We start from the raw sequence: 20,801 nt of genomic DNA, 5'->3' as shown, positions 1-20,801 counted from the left end.
AGGAGTTTGACGTTGTAGAGCAGAGATAGGCAGAAGACACATATTTCAGAGGTTACTTATCCTGGTTTTCAAGTCTTAAGTTCACAGTTACTGGCTTTGATTCTCTCAGGACCTTATTAACTTATAGTTCTCCATAAATGTGGATCTTTATGCCTTTTCTTTCTCCTTCTCCTTTCTGAAGTAAAGCTGTTAGTTTTCTTATATGTCTAAAATGATAATAATTAAAACAAGAAACAAACCGGAGTCAAACTTCACAAAAGTCTTCTGGAAAATATTGTGTCATTTGTGCATAAAAAGGGAGAAAAGATCAAATGTTTTCTTTGCACACTTAGTGACAAGTCATATTTATTTCACTGAGGATTTTCTCCACTTTTCACTAAATCAAATTTTTCAGGAGATAGAAATGCTTTGTTGAGTACAAGATACCTAGAAAAAGATAAATGAATAAAGTATTTGTCCTGGGTTCGGCCATGACAGGGTTAATTTTCACCAGAATCCAGGAAGGGGCACAGCCGGGTGGGCTGACCCAACCCCAACCTGGCCAAACAGAGCCGGGTATTCCATACCATGTGCCGTCATGCGGGGTTCCGGTGGGGGGGGCGGCGCGGTGGGAACTCACTCGCGGCTCTGGAGCGCGCGGCGCCAGTCCTGTCCGGGAGAGCGGTTCTGTGGGGTCGTGCGGTTTGTTCTGTGTATTCCCCTTATCTGTATCGTTGTTGTTGCTGTTCCCTTTGTTTGCTGTTCTGTTAAACTGCCCTTATCCCAACCCACTGGTTTCTGCCTGTTTCTTTCCATTCTCCACACCGCGGCGGGGGGAGGGGCAGCCGCGTGGCACTTTTGTTGTGGCGGCAGCCGAAACCAAAACAGTATGCCAACTTATACCTTCTTGGTTGCTAATATATCTGAGAATATTTTTATAGATTCCATTTTTCCAATAAAATATATGCATATGCTTTTTTAACTGTGAAGTGCTATAGAGTAGGGGCCCAGGATGCTCACATTCTTCGTGTATAGAAATTGTTGCTTTGAAATCACAACATGATGAGCACATGAGCAAGACTAAGATGGCTAGAAATTTGCATTTATGAAGTGTTTCAAAAGAGGGGCATCCATTTGGACTATTACCCTTTGTTTGGATTTGAATATTTCAGTAGTGATTACCAAATCTTTTTCTAGTAAACATCATCAAACCTAAATACTCTTTTCAAAATCCAACCTTTGAAGTTATATACTTATATGCATTCCTGTGGGGAACCTTTGAAAATGTTAATCCTTACTCAAACCTAAATATTCTTTTAAAAATCCAGCCTTTGAAGTTATATACTTATATGCATTCCTGTGGGAAACCTTTGGAAATGTTAATCCTTACTCAAATGCCATGGTTGTGAATTTTCAAATTGGGAACATTTTTGGTCAGATCAGAATCATTCTTTAATGAAAAAAATGAAATAATGTCAATCCATTATTATCCTAAACTTTCCATTCTAAAATTTTAATTAAGTCATTACTCACCCACTTTAATTGAAATCAGAATGCTTTCAATCATTGCATTTAAATGAAAGTTTCTTTTGACTTACCTAAGTGTTTGTGTTTCCCACCATGAGTGCAATGCCTTATAATAGATGCAAATTCTGATTCAATTCAAATATTATGGTGGGTATCAACTCTACAGTATCACAAGATCTGTAACACAAAAATCTTTTCCTGTACCCATCAGTGTCATTAAAAGTCTACAATCAGATTGATTGTGGGCTCAATTCAAACCTTGAAGACATTTGTCTTTCCAAGGTCAGGGAGAGGAAATGTGTTTTTGGTGTAGTGATTCTGTCTCCTCCAGGCCTGAAAATTACAGTCTTTTCCAGATCTGTTCTGTGAATGTATTTTATTCGTAAGTTCAAAGGCACTTTGAGCAATAAGAACAAAGACTACAGTTACTGAGAATTTGCTGAAAATAAGGGATGTAAAAGTTCTCAAGTAGATAATCCATAATAGAAATTATGTTGATATTAAAGAAGACTGGAGGAAGAGGTCTCAGATTAGCATAGAATAGAAACATAACCGTCCCATTTTAGAATCCGAGTCCAGTAGTATGAGCCACGTGTTCATGCTGGCTTATACTGAAGGTAAAGGGCATAAGGTCAAGGTATCCACAGTATGCACTGCTGAGATGAGCAAAATGGACCTGAACCCACGGCAGTCTCTTGCAGGAATGTGAGGGATGTTCACACCACAATCACCAGGGAATTTGCGGTAACTGTATTACTGTAAACGCAGTAGTAATCTGAATGGGATTTCTGCATTTCTCAGATGGAAAATGCCTCTCCTAATGCAGCGCCTGGAGCATGGGTGAGTGGTAGAGATTCTAGAGGAATTAGCTCAAGCCCAGTGTACCTACAATAATGTCAGTCAACTCAAAAGTGACTCTGCCTGAAGCCTTTCCACCCCTGTGTGATTCCTATGAGTTCTTTATCTGGCAAGACAGTGGAGAACATCTGCATCCAGATTGACTTTGCTGGGAGTTCTTGAGTCCAGGAAGAAAGTGGCTGCCTTGCTTCCCAAACTGAGTTCACTTCTCAGACAATGTTTACTGCTGCCGTTTGCCCTGTGCTGCTGACAGTAAGCACATCCATGGTGCGAAATTACATAAAAGGCTTCAGTCTACATGATTCCACATGTTTCAGGCTATTGGCTACAATAAAATACATTTCTGTGGCAAAAGAAATTAAAAGGTGAAGTGTAAGCTCAGCTGGAATTGGTGGGAGTTCTTCTTCATGGTCTTCAATGGGTCCAAAATTTCATAATAGGTATTGAGCACCCTGTGAAAAAACTTCAGGTTTTTAAGAAGGTTGAAGTGTGTATATGTATAAGTCATAGGGGAAGAGTTTATGATCTACCCTGTGTATGTTTGTAGCGTGAGCTTTTAACCTGTGTGAAGATAAAAGCATATGTAAAAGCCACTCAGGCAAATGAGTTCTGTTTGTTTGGGCAGTTACAGTTTGTTCTCTGAAATAATATGCTTTAATTAGCCTTGTTATATTTTCTGAATGTCTCAAATAAAGAACAAAAATTAGAAAAATAAATCACTAGTCCAGATGTTATCGGTGGTGTTGGGTCAAAATTTTTTATGTTCTTGGAAGCTGAATTAAAGCATATTACCTTTCATCCGAAGTGTCAGTTCAAAATCTTAATAATATCTTAAATACCATTCAGGTAGAAAACATTTCTAATTCATAGGGTGTTATCTTTTAAAATCATGTAATTCCTATACTGATATACTAAACTCAAACCATAATCTACATACACTGTACTCACAAACACAGACTACTTTAAGTGTATATTTTATCTTTCCGTTTCATACGCCCAGATGGTGATCTGTTTGCTTTGGGGTGAATTCATGAAATGAAGCATCTGGAGCTTAGAGTGTTTTGATTTGCTTCACTAGCTGCACCAAGCTCTGACTATATAACAAAATATTTGCTGCTAGAGCTCTTACCCCGAAAGTAATGTTGCCAAAGGGTAAGGAAAGCGTAAATGTATCGGTTTTCCAGACTACAATTCGGCTAAGATTACTACAAGCCTTAAGGGCCAGAGCTCAGTTTCCCAGTCTGAAGACTAATGTCATGTGTTTTATAAACATAGTCCTCTAAAATGAATCGGGTCTGCACTTGAATCATCCATCAAATTACAAGTGCAAGGTCAAATAACATTTTGCTTTAGTATAAGAACATTCATATAAAGTTGATTTAGTTATAGTGACAGTTCTGTATTCTCTTTTATATTGCTAAAATTTATCAATTACATTACGGGTAGATTACAGCTATAAAATTAAGTATCTCCAGCATGCTGGAGAGCTGCCTTATTTTGTAGGTGTAACTTTTTTAATTGAGGCACTTGTTGCTGTATGTGACTATGCATGAGGAGAAACCCTGGGTGTGGAAGAATCACAGAATCACAGAATGGTAGGGGTTGGAAGGGACCTCTGTGGGTCATCTAGTCCAACGCCCCTGCTGAAGCAGGGTCACCTACAGCAGGCTGCACAGGACCTTGTCCAGGAGGGTCTTAAATATCTCCAGAGAAGGAGACTCCACAACCTCCCTGGGCAGCCTGTTCCAGTGCTCCGTCACCCTCAGAGTGAAGAAGTTCTTCCTCATGTTCAGACGGAACTTCCTATGCTTCAGTTTGTGCCCATTGCCCCTTGTCTTGTCACTGGGCACCACTGAAAAGAGTTTGGCCCCATCCTCGTGATACCCACCCTTGAGATATTAATAAGCATATATTAGGTCTCCTCTCAGCCTTCTCTTCTTCAGGCTGAACAAGCCCATCTCCCTCAGCCTTTCCTCACAGGACAGATGCTTCATTCACCTCATCATCCTCATAGCCCTCCGCTGGACTCTGTCCAGTAGATCCTTGTCTTTCTTGAAGTGGGGATCCCAGAACTGGACACAGTACTCCAGATGGGGCCTCCCTAGGGCAGAGTAGAGGGGGAGGAGAATCTCCCTCAACCTACTGGCCACAGTCCTCTTGATGCACCCCAGAAGCAGTTCAGATTTATTTCAGAGTATGCCAGAGAAGCAGTAAGCAAAATAATTCCTTGATTGGTTCTTCCTTCTTTGGTAATCCCCATGGATTTTAGTAGCACTTTTTGGTATCGTTATGCCATACCACTGGCACTAAAATTGCTCTGTGTGTCCCTGGTAAAGCAAATAGCATCCATGGAAGCATGACACATATCTTTCACCTTTCTCTGACCTAGAAGAGACACAGGGCCACTCCCAGTAACAAATAAAATATTAAACATGCTTATCCACAAAAGCTAACAAACAATAGCTTACTGTAGGATTTGCTGTCTCACATGGATTGCTGTAACTATGTACTAGGCCTGCTTTTAGGCGTTTTTGAAATTACACATACTTTTTTTTTTGTCACTAACTTCTCATTAAGTTCTGAGACCAAATTATCCTAGTTTTTCAATGGCACAAAACTGAACATTCTTTCGCAAGTAATTAGCATGACATTATGGAAAGCAATGTTGCTATTGTATATAATAGAGGCAGGCAAACTACAGAGGTGGTAGGCACCTGAAAAACAAAGGTTATGGGCATATGCAGAAAATACAGTAGTACTATTGCACTTACACTCACACAAGTGCATGTTTTCTTAATCCGTGTTCTCGTAACTTCTCATCTCTTCTTGTCTCAGCACATATCTGACTGAAATGGCAAACACTCCTGAATAACAGTCTTAATCCTCCACTTTTTCTCGTGAAAAATCCTATTTGCTGAGCTGATGAGAAAAGAATATAAAATGGACTGTTGCAACAGTTAAACACTGTATCATATCATTTCATTTACGCCTTTTTTTTTAATGTCAGAGTGATTCCTTTGAAGTGTCATGCAGCAAAATAAAGCCGTGTGTCAGACATTGTGCAAATTAAACCTGCCATTACTAGTGATGATTGACTGACAAATGTGAGTACTGGGTATTCTAGATGCTCATGTTGTGTTTGTCCAGTTCAGTGTGACGTGTTTAAGATGTGTCCCTATCTCTGTTTTACAGTGAATGGCAATTTTGAATTGTTATCTACAGTAGTTTCGTAAACTCTTTGGTTTGTAAAAGACTATGTGTCTTCCTGATATCCATGATAAAAAGAGGTGATTTCTCATAGAATAGTTTGACATGATAATTTCAGCTATTGTAATCACTCCTATATACCTCCAAAATTAAAAAGAAAATTAAATCAAGTATGGTTCCCAGAACACTAGACCACCATGAGGTGTTTCACAACTGTAAGAAAACCTGAGCCTTTTGGTGGTGTCACAGATTATCAGAAGTGAGCTGATGACGTGGTTCATTGCAAGAAATATTCAGAACATTTGTCTGTCATTAGGCAATTCTTAATAACGGTGATTCTGCTGATGTGTAACACACTGAACAGTATTTCTCCCACCATGCGAGGAGGTGGGATGGATGGCTGAGAGATGCCGTGGGTCAGGGCTCTAGAAGGTAGTGGAGGCCCCATCCCTGGAAACATTCAAGACCAGGTCGGACAGGGCTCTGAGCAACCTGATCTAGTTAGTGGTGTCCCTGCTCGCTGCGGGGGGGTTGGACTGGATGACCTCTAGGGGTCCCTTCGAACCCAAAACTTTTTATGATTCTATGATTCTATGATTCTAAGGCAGGGGGGTCCAAGAGTGCTGGTCGCTGTTTAAACATAACTTGCTCCATGCTCAGGATCAATGCATCCCCCTGAGAAAGAAATCTAGAAAAGGAGGCAGGAGACCCGCATGGATGAGCAAGGAGCTACTAGTGGAGCTCAGGTGAAAGACAAAGGTCCAGGGAATGTGGAAAGAGGGACAGGCCACTTGGGAAGAGTACAAGAATGTTGTCAAAGCATGCAGGGATGCAATGAGGAAGGCTAAGGTCCACCTGGAACTGAATCTGTCAAGGGATGTCAAAGACAAGCAGCAGGACTTCTTCAAGTACATCAGCAGCACATGGAAGATTAGGGATAATGTGGGGCTGCTACTGAACGAGGTGGGTGTCCTGATGATGGAGGATGCAGAGAAAGCTGAGTTACTGAATGCCTTCTTTGGTTCAGTCTTCAGTGCTAAGGCAGGCCCTCAGGAATCCGAGGCCCTGGAGGTAAGAGAAGAAGTCCACAGAGAGGATGACCCTCCCTTGGTCAAGGAGGACTGTGTGAGGGATCGCTAGAGCAATCCGGACATCCACAAATCCATGGGCCCCAGTGGAATGCACCCATGAGTGCTGAGGGAGCTGGCGGATGTCATTGCGGAGCCACTCTCCATCATCTTTGAAAGTTCCTGGAGGACAGGAGAGGTGCCCGAGGACTGGAGAAAAGCCAATGTCACTCCAATCTTCAAAAAGGGCAAGAAGGAGGACCCAGGGAACTACAGGCTGGTCAGCCTCACCTCCATCCTGGGAAAGGTGATGGAGCAGCTCATTCTAGAGGCCATCATCAAGCAAGTGGAAGAAAAGAAGGTTATCAGGAGTAGTCAACATGGATTCACCAAGGGGAAATCATGATTGACTAATCTGCTAGCCTTCTATGATAGCATGACTGTCTGGGTAGATGAGGGGAGAGCTGTGGATGTTGTCTACCTAGACTTCATCAAGGCTTTCGACAGTCTCCCATGACATCCTCCTAGGGAAGCTGAGGAAGTGTGGGCTGGATGAGTGGTCAGGGAGGTGGATTGAGAACTGACTGAATGGCAGAGCACAGAGGATTGTCATCAGCGGCACTGAGTCTAGTTGGAGGCCAGTAACTAGTGGTGTCCCCGATGGTTGAGTACTGGGCCCAGTCTTGTTCAACTTCTTCATCAGTGACCTGGATGAAGAGTTAGAATGTACCCTCAGTAAGTTTGCTGATGACACAAAACTGGGAGGAGTGGTAGATACACCAGAAGGCTGTGCTGCCATTCAGCGTGACCTGGACAAGCTGGAGAGTTGGACAGAGAGAAACCCCTTGTGGTTCAACAAGGGGAAATGCAGGGTCCTGCACCTGGGGAGGAAAAACCCCATGCACCAGTACAGGCTTGGGGTGGATCTGCTGGAGAGCAGCTCTGTGGAGAGGGACCTGGGTGTCTTAGTGGACGACAAGTTGACTATGAGCCAGCAGTGTGCCCTGGTTGCCAAGAAGGCCAATGAGATCCTGGGGTGCATTAGGAAGAGTGAGGTCAGCAGGTCGAGGGAGATTCTCCTTCCCCTCTACTCTGCCCTAGGGAGGCCCCATCTGGAGTACTGTGTCCAGTTCTGGGCTCCCCAGTTCAAGAAAGATGAGGAGCTACTGGAGACAGTCCAGCGGAGGGCTACAAGGATGATGAGGGGACTGGAGCATCTCTTCTACAAGGAAAGGCTGAAGGAGTGGGCTTGTTTAGCCTGGAGAAGAGCAGGCTGAGAGGGGACCTTAGAAATGCTTATAAATATCTCAAGGATGGGTGTCAGGAGGATGGGGCCAAGCTCTTTTCAGTGGTGCCCAGCAACAGGACAAGGGGCAATGGGCACAAACTGAGTAACAGGAAGTTCTGTCTGAACATGAGGAAGAACTTCTTCCCTCTGAGGGTGACAGAGCACTGGAACAGGCTGCCCAGGGAGGTAGTGGAGTCTCCTTCTCTGGAGATATTCAAGACCCTCCTGGACAAGGTCCTGTGCAGCCTGCTGTAGGTGACCCTGCTTCAGCAGGGGCGTTGGACTAGATGACTCAGAGAGGTCTCTTCCAACCCCGAACATTCTGTCATTCTGTGATTCTGTGATTTCAGTAGGAGGCATATGTCAATATTAGTTACCTTTATGTTTGGAATGGCAGAGATGAAATAAAAACCTACATATGATACATATATATAGTCAGGGCATAAACAACACTGCCTTCTACTTTTTCAGATGTATGGAGTTTGAATTTGATAGAGGGCTTTAAACCTGATTAGCACTTGAACGACATATAGAAGAATGAAATTAACAATTGTTTAGTCTTTATGGCGGAATGCTATTGATGTCAGAGAGAGAAAACACTGAAAGGAGAGAGACAGATGACTGTGGTTTAATCGGGTGACACTTAGAAATTTATCCTGGATTCCAGTATTTTTACTTGCATTTCTTGGTAGTTTTAATTTTGCATTTTGTTTGTAGCATTATGATAAGGAGTGACCAAATATTTTGACTTTTATTGGAAAATGAGTAAATTTTTGAGAGCCATAAGATTGATTTTACAAACACCATAAGCTTCTTCACATCACTTTTTTCTACAGTAGTTCTTAAACGTTAAAATTGGTCACCATTAATTCTAATTGAAGGTTATATGATGATGAAAAATGAACAAAATGATGGAATTTAATTCTCATTGTGGAATGCCTCAGTGTCCATTTTTTTGACTTTCAACAAAAGCATCAAGGAATGTGTATGTGCTTTGTGCAAAGCAAATGGGATAATACATTCTTTGGCTTCAGAAATCTTTTATATGATTAAAATAAAAATTGTGGTAAATGAAGGTCATATAACTCTTGAGGATATTTAAAAGGGACATTTGAACTTTTTTTTCAGCTTTCTCATGGTTTTAAACCTGAAAAAAATGCCTCTGTTAACTTTTGGTCACTTTACATAACTGAAATAAAGTGATGAGAGATGTGTATTTTAGGTCAGATAGTAAAATACGAACCCAAGTCTATATTCGATTTCTACTCTTAAAATATTAGAAATTATTGAAAGAGTCATGGAAGGTAGGCCTAATGGGTCCTCAAGAGTATATAACACACTCCCCTCAGCCCTGCCTCTAGCTGTTTGTATGTCATTTCTGACAGATGTTTATATAAGTTTCATAAGGGCGGAAGTACTGGAGGTTTCACCACTGCGATAGACATTACATTTCACTGCTGTACTATCCTTAGAATCAGAAATCTTTTTTCCCCTGACAGGAATTTTAATGACTTTTTCTGCAATTTAAAGTCAGTACTTTCAGTTGCATCAACTTTAACATCTGTTTTTTCAATTTCCAGTGTTTTCTTGTGCAGGATCTGAAATGCTAAGATGCAATTACTCATCTACAGAGCATAGTATGCCCTGTAACTACAAACAGGAAACAGCGGACATTTCAGTACAATGCCTACTCTCACAAAGCTCCGCTTCCACTGTCTCACTCTGAAACTCCTCGTAGCTGAGGAGAGCAGAATGAAGTCAGGAGAAGAAATAGGTGTCTGTGAGTTACATTGGTCTGGCACAACTTAGCAACTCTGCTAAGAGCAGTGAAGTTTTGGAAGCTTTTCTGTATGTTCATAAAATTTACTCTTAAAGGATGTGTTTGCAGACATCGGAGTGCAGCAGATTTTTTTGAATTCATTCCTTCAATACCAAGTCTCTGAGATATGCTTTCAGCGAAAGTATGATAACTGCATCCAGCAGGGTTTGCTTTTTTATTAGCTAGTTCATTTATGTTTTTAAAAAGCTGGCTCTAAGCTTAATATGCATTACAGTCAATCAAACACATCTCTTAAAAAAAACCCACTGTCTGCCTTAGGCTTATATGGAAATTTTTATTTGTTCAATTCATTAGTGCTTGACAAGAAACATACATTTTAAGATAATTTTTTGAACTATGACATATTTGCAAAACAAACTACTGCTGTCCTCAGTGTGTCTTGGGTAACATCTCTTTGGAAATCTGTAAAAAACCCCAGTGATTTAATTTGAGGAAAAATATGGCCACTAGCCTTAAAAAGCTCTAGTATCTAAAGAATTTCATTATTTAATGCCTGAAACCCTACTGTAAATCATATGTGAAACTAATTAGTTATGGTGTCCAGATATAGATCTGGAGGATCTTCATTATTAGTAGTAGAATTTTGAAACCATTTTAAAAGCTGATTTTTTTTTTTTTTTTGACAGTTAAAGCAGTCAGCTTTTTGGTTGTGTTGTATCTCAACATTTTAGCTCTGTGGCCTTTAATGTTTTCAATATTTTAGAATATGTAGGTCACAGAACTTATTTTCGTGATGCTTATGTTTATTGTGTGCTTTTAGGGCAGAACTATCTTAATTTCTATCACATGTCTGGCATGTGGCTCACAAAATCCAAATGAAATCTTTAATATCTTCAGGCTATCCCTGTGTAGTGTATTTGGTGACTACTGCTTTTGATGGCTTCTGATGTTGATGTTGTGACACTCTCAGCATTATTTTTGTGACAGTTGTCCTCTTCCTTAAAACAGCATCTTGACTGAGATTGCACTTATGCTGTTGCAATGGACAAATTTAGATAAAGTATTCTAGAGTTACCAAAGGGGAGTTCCCCCATATGATATTTCCTCCAAAAATTTGACAATGAGAACACCTGGGACAAAAAAATCTGTGTTTTCCCTGCACAATCCATGAATGAAATGCATCTTTTTGTTTATTTTGGATTTTTATTCTGCTGAATATTGTATAGTTCCCACTGATTCTTGTAGTCGGCATTATCTATGCCACTAAATACTTTGTAGAAAAGGGTGGTAGCCCCTCCCCTATCATTTATGTCTCGGTATTTTCAATTTTTTTCTCTCCCATTCACAGTGATTCTTATCATTCAGGTTTACTTTCCTGACTACTAAGCTGATGTCCTCACAGACCTGCTTTCGAAGACTCCCAAGTCTTCCTTCTGAGGAGCGGTGATGAGAAGAGATCACACTACTTTTTATTTAATGTGAGTGCTTTTTTTTCCTATGTGTATCACTGTACATGCAATGATACTGTATTTCCTCTACCATTTCCATACCTGGTTAGTAAAGCTTGTGCAGTTCTCTGACATCAGCTTGGTACCAACTAAAGAGCAGCTTGGGGCTACGTGCAGATGGTTGTAAGATGAGACAAAAGTGATATCCTTCTACTGGGAAAAATGATTCGCTCCTCTATTTCTCACCTTTTAGGCAATCACTTATCACTATAAGGACCTTTTCCGTGTCCCAGAGAAACTTAGTTTCTCTGATAGCATTTTGTGATGGACTTTGGTGAATTTCCATTGGATCTGTCATAACAACACCCTTCGAGTCTCCTACCACCACTTGGATTTTGCCCTCAGAAATAATGAAGTAACAAGATGGAGATGCCATCAACATCTGGGAGTTTGCTTCTTGAGCTTCTCCAGTGGAGGAGATTTTAATGTTGATATTCCATGGTACTACTGCATTTTGGGGAGAACAGAAATCTGATTATTTAAATAACCTTTGAAGGTTAGTTAGAATATAAAGCACAGTTTAAAGTTTAATTCTTTTAGCGTCCAAAGGCTCACACTCATCTTTATTTGAAGTCTGATATATGGTGGATTTGCTTATGTGTATGTTTTTTTTTTAATTCTAAATTTGTTCTGTATGAATTCTGAGAAGAATTCAAGGTAACAAAAAGCAAGATTGAAAAATAGTGACAATTCCCCCCAGGAACTGAAAAACCTGAAAAAAATTCATTGCCATGAGTTCAAATAAAGCTTCTCCCCTTCTCCATTGAAGTCACCAGATAAGTTAGCTTTGAACCTATTGTTTTAACCTACACAGTAGGGAGAGTAAAGCATGTTTTTTGTATAATAAATACATAATAAATTTAAGAATTCAATACAGTGTAGGAACCTTTCGTATGACACTAGAATGTGTATTTAGACTGCAAGACACGCTTCCAGCATGGTGTGAAAGAACTGCTGCTTCTGTGGGAAAGCACTATGGAAAGATTGCCATTCTGAAAACAGCACTGTTTTGTTTTGTGGGCAAATATCTTGTCATTGAAACAAATAAAAATGTCCAGCATTAATGAAGTAAGATATTGCCGTGGTAGAACAACTTGCTTACCCTTCACCCTCTTGAGCTGACCTGATCACTATAACAGCGCATGCATTGATTGAGCAAATATTTGTTCTTACCAAAGCAGAATTGTGCTATTGTAACCTTCACCACGGAACAGATGTTGGCTTTAGCCCAGTGTCAGTATAGCTCATTAGGAGTAGACACTTCTGTCTGTTAGTGAAGAATTGCAGGAGCATGTAGAGAAACCGTGTTGGGTTGACCTTGGCTGGCTGCCAGACTCCCACCCAGCTGCTCTGTCACTCCTCCTTCTCAAGAGGACAAGGGAAAAACAAGAAGATGAAAACACTCATGTGTCGAGGTAAAGACCAGAGGATCACTGACCAATTATTGTCATGGGAAAAACAGTCTAAGATTAATTTAATCTGTTGCTCATTAAAAATGTAGGATGGTAAGAAACAAATAGAAATCTGAAAGCACCTTCTCAATCCCATCTTCCCATTCCCAACTTCACTTCTCCATGCCCAACTTTTCTACCTTAGAGCAGAAACAAGTTGTTTTACAGTTGCTATATGTTTTGACAGGTATTATTTCATCTAGATAAGGTGTTTTCAATCTAAATAGAGAGCTGGAATAAAGAAAATAAGCTAAAAGATAAATAAACCATCTAGAAAAGAATTCTGCCAGTTAATAGAACTCCTTTCTTTGTCATTCTAATGCATCCAGGCAATGCAATATTATTTTCTCCTAGTGGCGTTTTCTTCCTCTTTTCTTGTATCGCTGGTTGTTTCCATTTCTTCAAAGAATAATTTAATAGAAGATAGTATCTGACTTTTAAAATATTTCACTCAGTTTCTGTCTCTGGTAGATACAAAGATAAGAGCTGTACAATCAGGTTTAGGCATAAATATGAGTTTCCATCAAGAAGAAAATATGTAAGTTTCTGAATGTCTGGAGAGATGTTCAAATTTCAGCAAAATGTCGGAGAACTGAAGTTTTTGTTCCATGACAATTGTTCAGAAAAAGTTCCGAGACAAACTTTCTGCCCACACTTCTTAATGTCCTCACCTAAGCTACATGGGGGGTGGAGAGCAACAGAAAGCCAAGCCAGTTTTCGGCTAGGTCACATTGTGACCCTATATTACAAAAAAAAAAAAAAAAAAAAAAAATAGTGTATAAAGTTTTTATTTTTACAGAGTTATCTGGCTGAAAATTATATGCTAGGGAAATAGTAGAGAATTGATGCAAATCTTATGCCAAGACTACTGCTTTGGTGAATGAGCAACCCAACTTCTTCTCTAGGCAAGCAGCTTAGTGGATACAGTCCTGCCTGGAGTGCTGGCAGCTCTTTGCTGCCTTCCAAGACTCCTTCTGCAAATTGCATTAATTTCTTATGATACAAATTCCCTCTGCAGTTCAGCTGTTGGTCCCTTTACCCTTGTCCATGATCAAACATACGGTATAATATAAAATGATTGAATTAACTCACATATTTGTATACCACATAACAAGTTAGTTGAATGAGAATTAGGTAAAACGTTGTATTTCACCATGAATTTTGTATTTACTTACAGTACCTGATCTTTCCCATAACTGCAGTGTTATATAACATCTTAAGAATATTTTTTTGTGAGCAATACTTTTCTTTCTTTTTATTTGCTGTTTTTCAGTTTTCAGAATAATCTCTCTCAGATCATAATGTGCTTTATGCAGAGGTGCAGAATCTTCTTTCTTCAGGCGTTGTGAAAGGTCCTGGAAAAGTCATTCCTATATGGCAAGAAGCCAAAGAATTTTGTTCTCTTGATTTTTCATTCTGAAAAGCTTAGGGGGACACAGTCATTATTAGTCTTTGGCATAAGTGTAGTTTGGGTTATTGCATAATCTATAGTTCTTTTGCTCTGTCAGGGGTTATTCTGGTCCTGATAAACATACGAGTCAGAACTTTTCTTAACTCCTCTGCCTTCACTGTTGAAGACAGTTGTTTTTTCACATGTCCCATTAAAATAAATGGAAAGTTCAGATTTTAATTCAATATGGAAAGACATTAAAGTTCTCAAAATATCCTTTCTTACTGTAGAGTTGAAGATACGGATGGCAAAAGCTGTGGAGGTGTCAAGTTCCTCCACCGGCAGAGAAAAGTAGTTAATCCTACTGTTGAAAAGACTTTTTTTGTTTGTCTCCATTCTGGGTTTAACACTTTGTCATTTTCACCTTCAAATCCTTTAGTAAACGGCTTTCTAAGCTACTGTAGGCAACACAGTTGCCTGCTTTCCTTGAGTGCCAGTGAGTGCACACTATTATTTGGTATCATTAGGAGCTTTCACTTGCCTCTAACTGTATTTACCTCAGCAGAGGCATTTATGGCTCTGACAAGCCTTTCTGTTCCATTTTGGATAGGAGCTAAATATGATCCTAAAACATCTCAAGGAATTTCACTAAAAACATCACCATTTCAAAAAGCTCAATACAACTGACGTGTCTAAATAAATTTTCCTCTTCTTGTTTTCTAGTAAGTGAACAGCAGAGCTGGAATACTTGGCAGCAAACTCTTTGTCTTTCCTGCTTGTATCTGTGGAGCCTGGATTTTGCAAGGTAATTGTTCCATTTTAATTGACTGTAATTTTTTACTGTTACGGTTTCCAGTGACTAAAATGACCTTATAATACCTCTAGGTTTTGAAGAAAATATCCATGCGTGCTATTTTGTCTGCACTTCTAGCAGTTAGTTGTATTAGAATGCTCTTATAACTTCAAATAAGTGCAATATGTTGCTTTGGTTTCAGTAACAAGCACACCTCTCTCTCAGAAAGTAAGGAAAAGGATGCCTAATAGCTAGGTTAATTGTTCATTTCTGGGTTATTGCTGCTATATTTCCATCAATCTGAGTGAGAGAACAATTAAGCTGACTCTGAAAATTTAAATCTGAATGTGATATGTCAAGATCTGTACTCTGTATTCTGGGCTTATTGGTGATTTTGTGTTTATTGGTGATTTTATTAGAAGGGAGACTGAAGGTGATTCTTCAGATGTATGTGGCTGTGTTTGACAATCTCTGTTGCTGTACAGTTTTTAAAATAAGAGGCGCTTATTCCTGCTTGTAAACATAGTTCTTAATAGTGATATTTGAGAAGTAGTCGTGTTAAATATTTGGAAAATTTAGTTTTCTAGAGTTTAAAAATACCTCAGGGAAACTAGCCTGTTTTGTTTTTGTTTTTTTTTTTTAATCATGGAAGACCGCTGGTTCTGCCAAGAAAAATATGTCCCGGAATACCATCCTCAGCTTTGGTTGAGGGTATAGGCTTAATATTATTCTCTCTCCTTTGAGGCTTTGTTCCATCCCTGAATTTTATCTTTGAAGTTGTCCTAATTGTCTGTAGGGAAGAACATTCTGAATCTTTCTGCCATTGAAACTAGCTCTTTTACACATGGTGAAAAAAAGGTTTTCAAAAGCTTTTTTATTATATATCATAAAGAATTGAACCAGAAGCTATGCAAAAGCTGCTCAAAATTCATGCTTTTAAATGGAATGCTGAGTAGAAGAATTACCCCCTCTTGACAGAAGTGCCACTATGAGCTGTATGTTCAAGGTGGAAAATTGGCCCTTTTGAAAACTAAAATCAGCAGCCTTCCCGGCACCTAAAACGGGGGAGTGAATATTCTACTCTTCAGCATTTATTTAACAAGCTGAACCCCAAGGCTGTGCAGTTTAATGTATTGTATTTCTTTAGTAGGGAGAGGGAAAAAAAAGTGAATCAGCCTTTGCTGTGAGTGAAACCCCGCTACGTGATGTGGGTGGTGATTGTAGAAAGAAAAATAGCAGCATTTCCTTCTAGGCACCTTCTGAGGATGGAAGTCATTTGTAAATGCTGAAAAAGGCTGGCCATTTTTACCAGCTTTCTGTCACCTGCTAGAAACAGTAGTAAAATTCCAGTTGTGGGGAAGAGCCCAAACACAATGATTTTCCATGCAGATGATTAGGCACTGAACAACTGGACTTGCCACAAAAGTGTAGGTGATTCTGCATATGAAGGAGGTGCTAGTGCAGCTCCCCAGACTTTATGTTGTGTTACAGAGACCTCATCTGTCTTGAGTTCGTGAATCCAGCAGAAGTGGGGAAAGCACTAGCAAGCAGAAGTCTGATGGCTTAAGCCATAATTTTACAAGAGCTTAAACACAGTTTTCGTTATTACGCTGCGTTGTGTTTAAGGAAGTACTTAAACACTTGCAGAATTGGGATGTATTTAGCTCAATGACAGCTAAAAAACTGACAGTGAAGACAATGAGTAAAAATTCCAAAGCATCTATACAAGACATGGCGCCAAGCACAAGCTGGTCTTTCTCCATCATGTATGATAACTTGGTATCTTATGCAAGGTAACAGTCACAAAAAATAATGTAACACTTTAAACCACAATTGACAAAGAGCATTTAATTTTTTTCTAAAAAGCTAGTATTGTGACTTTTTACCCAAAATAACCAGTTCTGACTTATGGTGCTTCCTTTGGTTGCAGGTGTAGCTAAATCTGAAGGAGCCATTGACTCTAGTGAATTATGTGTAATTTTTGGCATGGACATTTCAGTAGCAGATTATCAATATTCAATTTGGAGTTAGCAAAAAGTCACTGCCAGTAAGAGCAGACTAGTAAGTCTTTATGGTGATGATCCTGTGTGGGCTAATGAGATGTTTTTAATCAGCCAAAAGGGTAGGTTCAGAGATGCAATTTGATCATTCTATTTTTAAAAAGGTTTGGGGAATTACTGTGAAGTAAATTGTCTTTCACTCTGTCTTTTGTCTTCTTTCTTCCGAAAAGATTTATTACCTCCTGTTTAACTTGTTTTCCTAACATTCTTGTTGTGAATTTGAAATGCATAGTGCATCGCATTTGTGGATTTACATAGGCTGATGCTGTGACAATTTTCTCTGTACTTCCAATTACATATTAGGGCACCAACAAAAAACATCTCAAACCCTTGAGTAGTTTTTAGGCACCTCAAGAATGTTTCTTTCTTTACTAATCTAGAAAATACTAAGTGCTAATGTAAGGCACTGAGCCACTACAGGGATAATGGCAATTTCTATTTCAGAAGTGAAAAAAAAGAAAAGAACAGGGTTATTTCAGAGTGTCACCACACATGTCGATACATACGTATTTCTTTGCTAAAGAAATGACAGTACTCCATAAACTGAAATTTTCCACCTAAGCAAAAATTATGAATTCTTGTGCTTGGGATATTCAAAATAAAACAAAATTAGATTAGAGGTGGTGTTCCTTAATCTAATAGCCTGGTTGGTTTTATATAGCAGGGACCTGATTTAAGATCATTTTTCTTTCTGGGAAGATATGAACTTACACCTGGCATTGCAGTGTAGGAATTCTTTCTTTCTAAATGTTTCATACAATCCCTTACTGATCAGTAAATCCTGTTTGGACCAGAAATCCTCTAAGATATTCCACACTGTGATACTGGCTGTTACTGATGGTGTGTTTGTGTAGCCAGATTAACTCAGTTTCCTTCCCCAGATGGACGACAGTACTGTAAGAACTGATTTATACTAATGCAGCTACCCTCAGTTTCAGCCTGGCAGGGTGGGAGATATATTTTATACCATCAGATCTAGCCAAATTTCGTATGAGTACAGTACTTGTCTGGAAGTATCTATTGTTTCCACTGTCTTCTGTATTGGCTCGTATTTCTTGTGCTTGAACATCTATATTTCTTGAGCAACTTTCCTGAATTTGATGGATTAGCACATATACATTGAGGAAAAAATGCATCTCTTGAACACTCCTAGAGGAGTAAAACAAAAAATTCTGGATGTTTGTATTTTTTTCTGCTCTTTAGTATATGAACCTACATTTTTTAAAAAGTGCTTATCTAGGAGTTTATTAGTATAATTAATTAATTCTGTAGTTCTCTCAGTGTTATCAGGTCTGCCTGCCTGAAAATAAGTGAAGGCTATCATGACTGCTATGCTCTCAAGAACGCAACAGGATATGTAAATAAATAGAGTAGATCCCCTCAGGTTTAACCAATGTATTTTAATGTATGTTCTTGAGTCCTTTGTGAGAATTGAACCTAGTACCTTCGAAAGTAACAGCTGGCTTTGAGTGCTCAGATTATATAGCCTGAAGGACTCTTATTTTCAGTAAAACCTGACCACTCCTTTTATGAAATTCAGGCTTCTTCTAAATTCAAAATGCACACCCATAAACTCACTTAGAGAAATCTTTACTTACTCTGGAGCTGCAAAACCTGCTGATTCTTAAAACTGACAGAATATATTAAAATAATCAATTTCAGTCTTGTGGGGTGTTATCTTGAGCTCTTATGGTCTGCATACGCTGAGTTATAATTCACACTCTGAGTGTATAACTGAAGTTATAACTCACACTGAGTTATAATTGGACTTTGGGAGTTCTGAAGTTTACTGAATATCAGACTTTATTTTCCAGATGAAGTTCAGAAAAAAGTTTTGGAGTACTGACAGTAGGCATCCACACTCCAATATAATGAATAGAAGTTTAAAATTGATGTACAGCAAACAAGACCTTCATTTAGAGAGATGTGTGGTTCATAGCGTAAAGACACTCCAGTTTCTTTCCTGGCCTTCCCCAAGCATCAATTGGAGTTCATATGTAAAGAGGACGAGAATTAGTGTTTGGAATTTAAAAACTTAACCTCAGTATTCTTTGGTTTTGAAAAGTAAGAATATCAGTCGCAGCCTAACAAAATGTTAGAAGAACAATCTGCTGGAAAATTGAAGTTACAATTCACAAATAAAAAGGGGATTGCTTTGTGTGAGGACATGTTGCAAAGTTTTGTTATATGGCTACTCTGCAGCCACTTCCTATGTTTTGCAGAAGATAAAGACATCTTAAGAAAAGCTACAAGATCTGTGCTCTACTTTTACTATCAATGCCGATATGCTTCCATTTTCTGTCACAAGCAATGCACCATTTTAGATTATGCGTCTTCCTTGAAATAATGTATTCAGTCCTTCCTCGACTTTCCTTCATGCCTTGCGCACAACCTTACTGTGCATCCTTAAATCTTTCCAGTTTACATTTTCAGCAATTGCAGCCCGATCTTTGATATGGAATTTTGCAGTAAGACCTCATCATAGTAAAATACTATGCTGCATTTCATTAATCAGAAAGTATATGAGCAGGAAAAAAAGGAATAACTTTGTATACTATTACTGTCAATACAATGGGGACACATGAGCTACAGTAATAATAAAAGGTAGAAGGAGACTTTATCAAGTTAATGTATGTAGCTATCCAAAACTGAACAGAGTGGGTTGCTTTATTTTGATGTTGGAATAAGAATTTGCATGCCAAGAAGTGTTTTCTGTTCCTGACTGACAAAGAAAGAAACATAAAAAATATGTTACATAACATTAGCCTGCTGTTTTACAGATTTTTAATAAATATAGAGGTCACTGCACTTTAACACCTTGAATTCTTTTACCTAATCTCTATTTTTAATACAGCTGTGATTTCTGGTATATTTTGTCAGTACCACTAAAAATTATATGGAAGCTTTTGACATGAATGTTAAGTCTCATTCTTGAATAACAAGTTCCAGAGCTTTATTCCATCCTTGTTTACTCCCTCACTGTGCATTACATCATCCTTAGACTAGAAGATCATTCTCAGACTCACTAGACATGTAAGTTTAATCATGCAGGCCACTGCGTTCTGCCTCATGTTGCTCTTGTGCACAGACTTTGTGCCAGCCAGGGTATTTCAATGCAGGTGAGACCCCAAGCCTGAAAGTCCAGGAACTACAGGATGTTGAAAAGCTACGGTCAAGTGCTTGATAAAGAGCAGCCCTGCCAGCTCCCAGGGAGAGTCCTGTCTCAAATCCATTAAAAAGCCCTTGAGTGTGCAAGGAAGCACAGGTCACACAGCCGTGTGAAAGAGAGCTATAGGTCTATAGAACTTTAATGTAATGTAGTTTGACATGTCTTGAGAAATCACTCAAGTGGACAGTCCATGTAGTGCAGTGTGTGTGCTGTCCTGGAATGCGGAAAAGGATCTATGGGTACCCCAAAGGTAGAAAGAGGTATTTTTTCTGCAAATAGTTCTTCCAAAGTGGTTTCTGTCACTGTAAAATTTTTTTAACAATATCACAAGAGGATATTCTACTGACATCACATTCTTAAAGACAAAAGCATAAAGCTTGAAGAGTGAATACAGAATAATAAAAAAGTATATCATCTCAGTAGAATATGAATATTTTAAAGATAAATCTAGAGGTAGAGAAGCACCATGCTCCTTTCCTTATACGTAAATAGCAGGCTAAGAAAATGAATAGTCTTCCAAATTTCCCAGAGGGTCATCAAGATCTCATCAAGATTACTCCTGAATTCCTCAATTTGCTCAGGTAGAGCCCCTGTGCCAAGTCTGCTGTTCTGTCTCTGAAGCATACTGATACAGCTCCAAAGGCCATTACTTGAACTCTCGCACTGCAGTCAGTACGCAGAATAAATCTGGGCAAAATTTGGGGGTTTTCCCCACACGTGGCTG

The 20,801-nt window shown here is 39.1% G+C and overlaps 1 protein-coding gene across 2 annotated transcripts in view; it reads left to right on the top strand.

Moving 5' to 3' along the window:
• The window catches only part of LINGO2 (leucine rich repeat and Ig domain containing 2), a 579,240-nt gene that overhangs the window by 210,561 nt on the left and 347,878 nt on the right, over positions 1-20,801 (top strand). For both annotated transcript variants that reach the window (XM_075410839.1, XM_075410838.1), the window contains exons 2-3: positions 11,072-11,184; positions 14,779-14,860. The gene's annotated coding sequence lies outside the window, so the exon portion shown is untranslated. The remainder of the gene's footprint in view (positions 1-11,071; positions 11,185-14,778; positions 14,861-20,801) is intronic.

The sequence above is a fragment of the Opisthocomus hoazin genome, chromosome Z (genome assembly GCF_030867145.1).
Source record: "Opisthocomus hoazin isolate bOpiHoa1 chromosome Z, bOpiHoa1.hap1, whole genome shotgun sequence".
In the NCBI taxonomy this organism is placed as follows: Eukaryota; Metazoa; Chordata; class Aves; order Opisthocomiformes; family Opisthocomidae; genus Opisthocomus; species Opisthocomus hoazin.
Note: the sequence above shows the minus strand (reverse complement) of the source record. Positions and strands in the feature narration are given on the sequence as shown.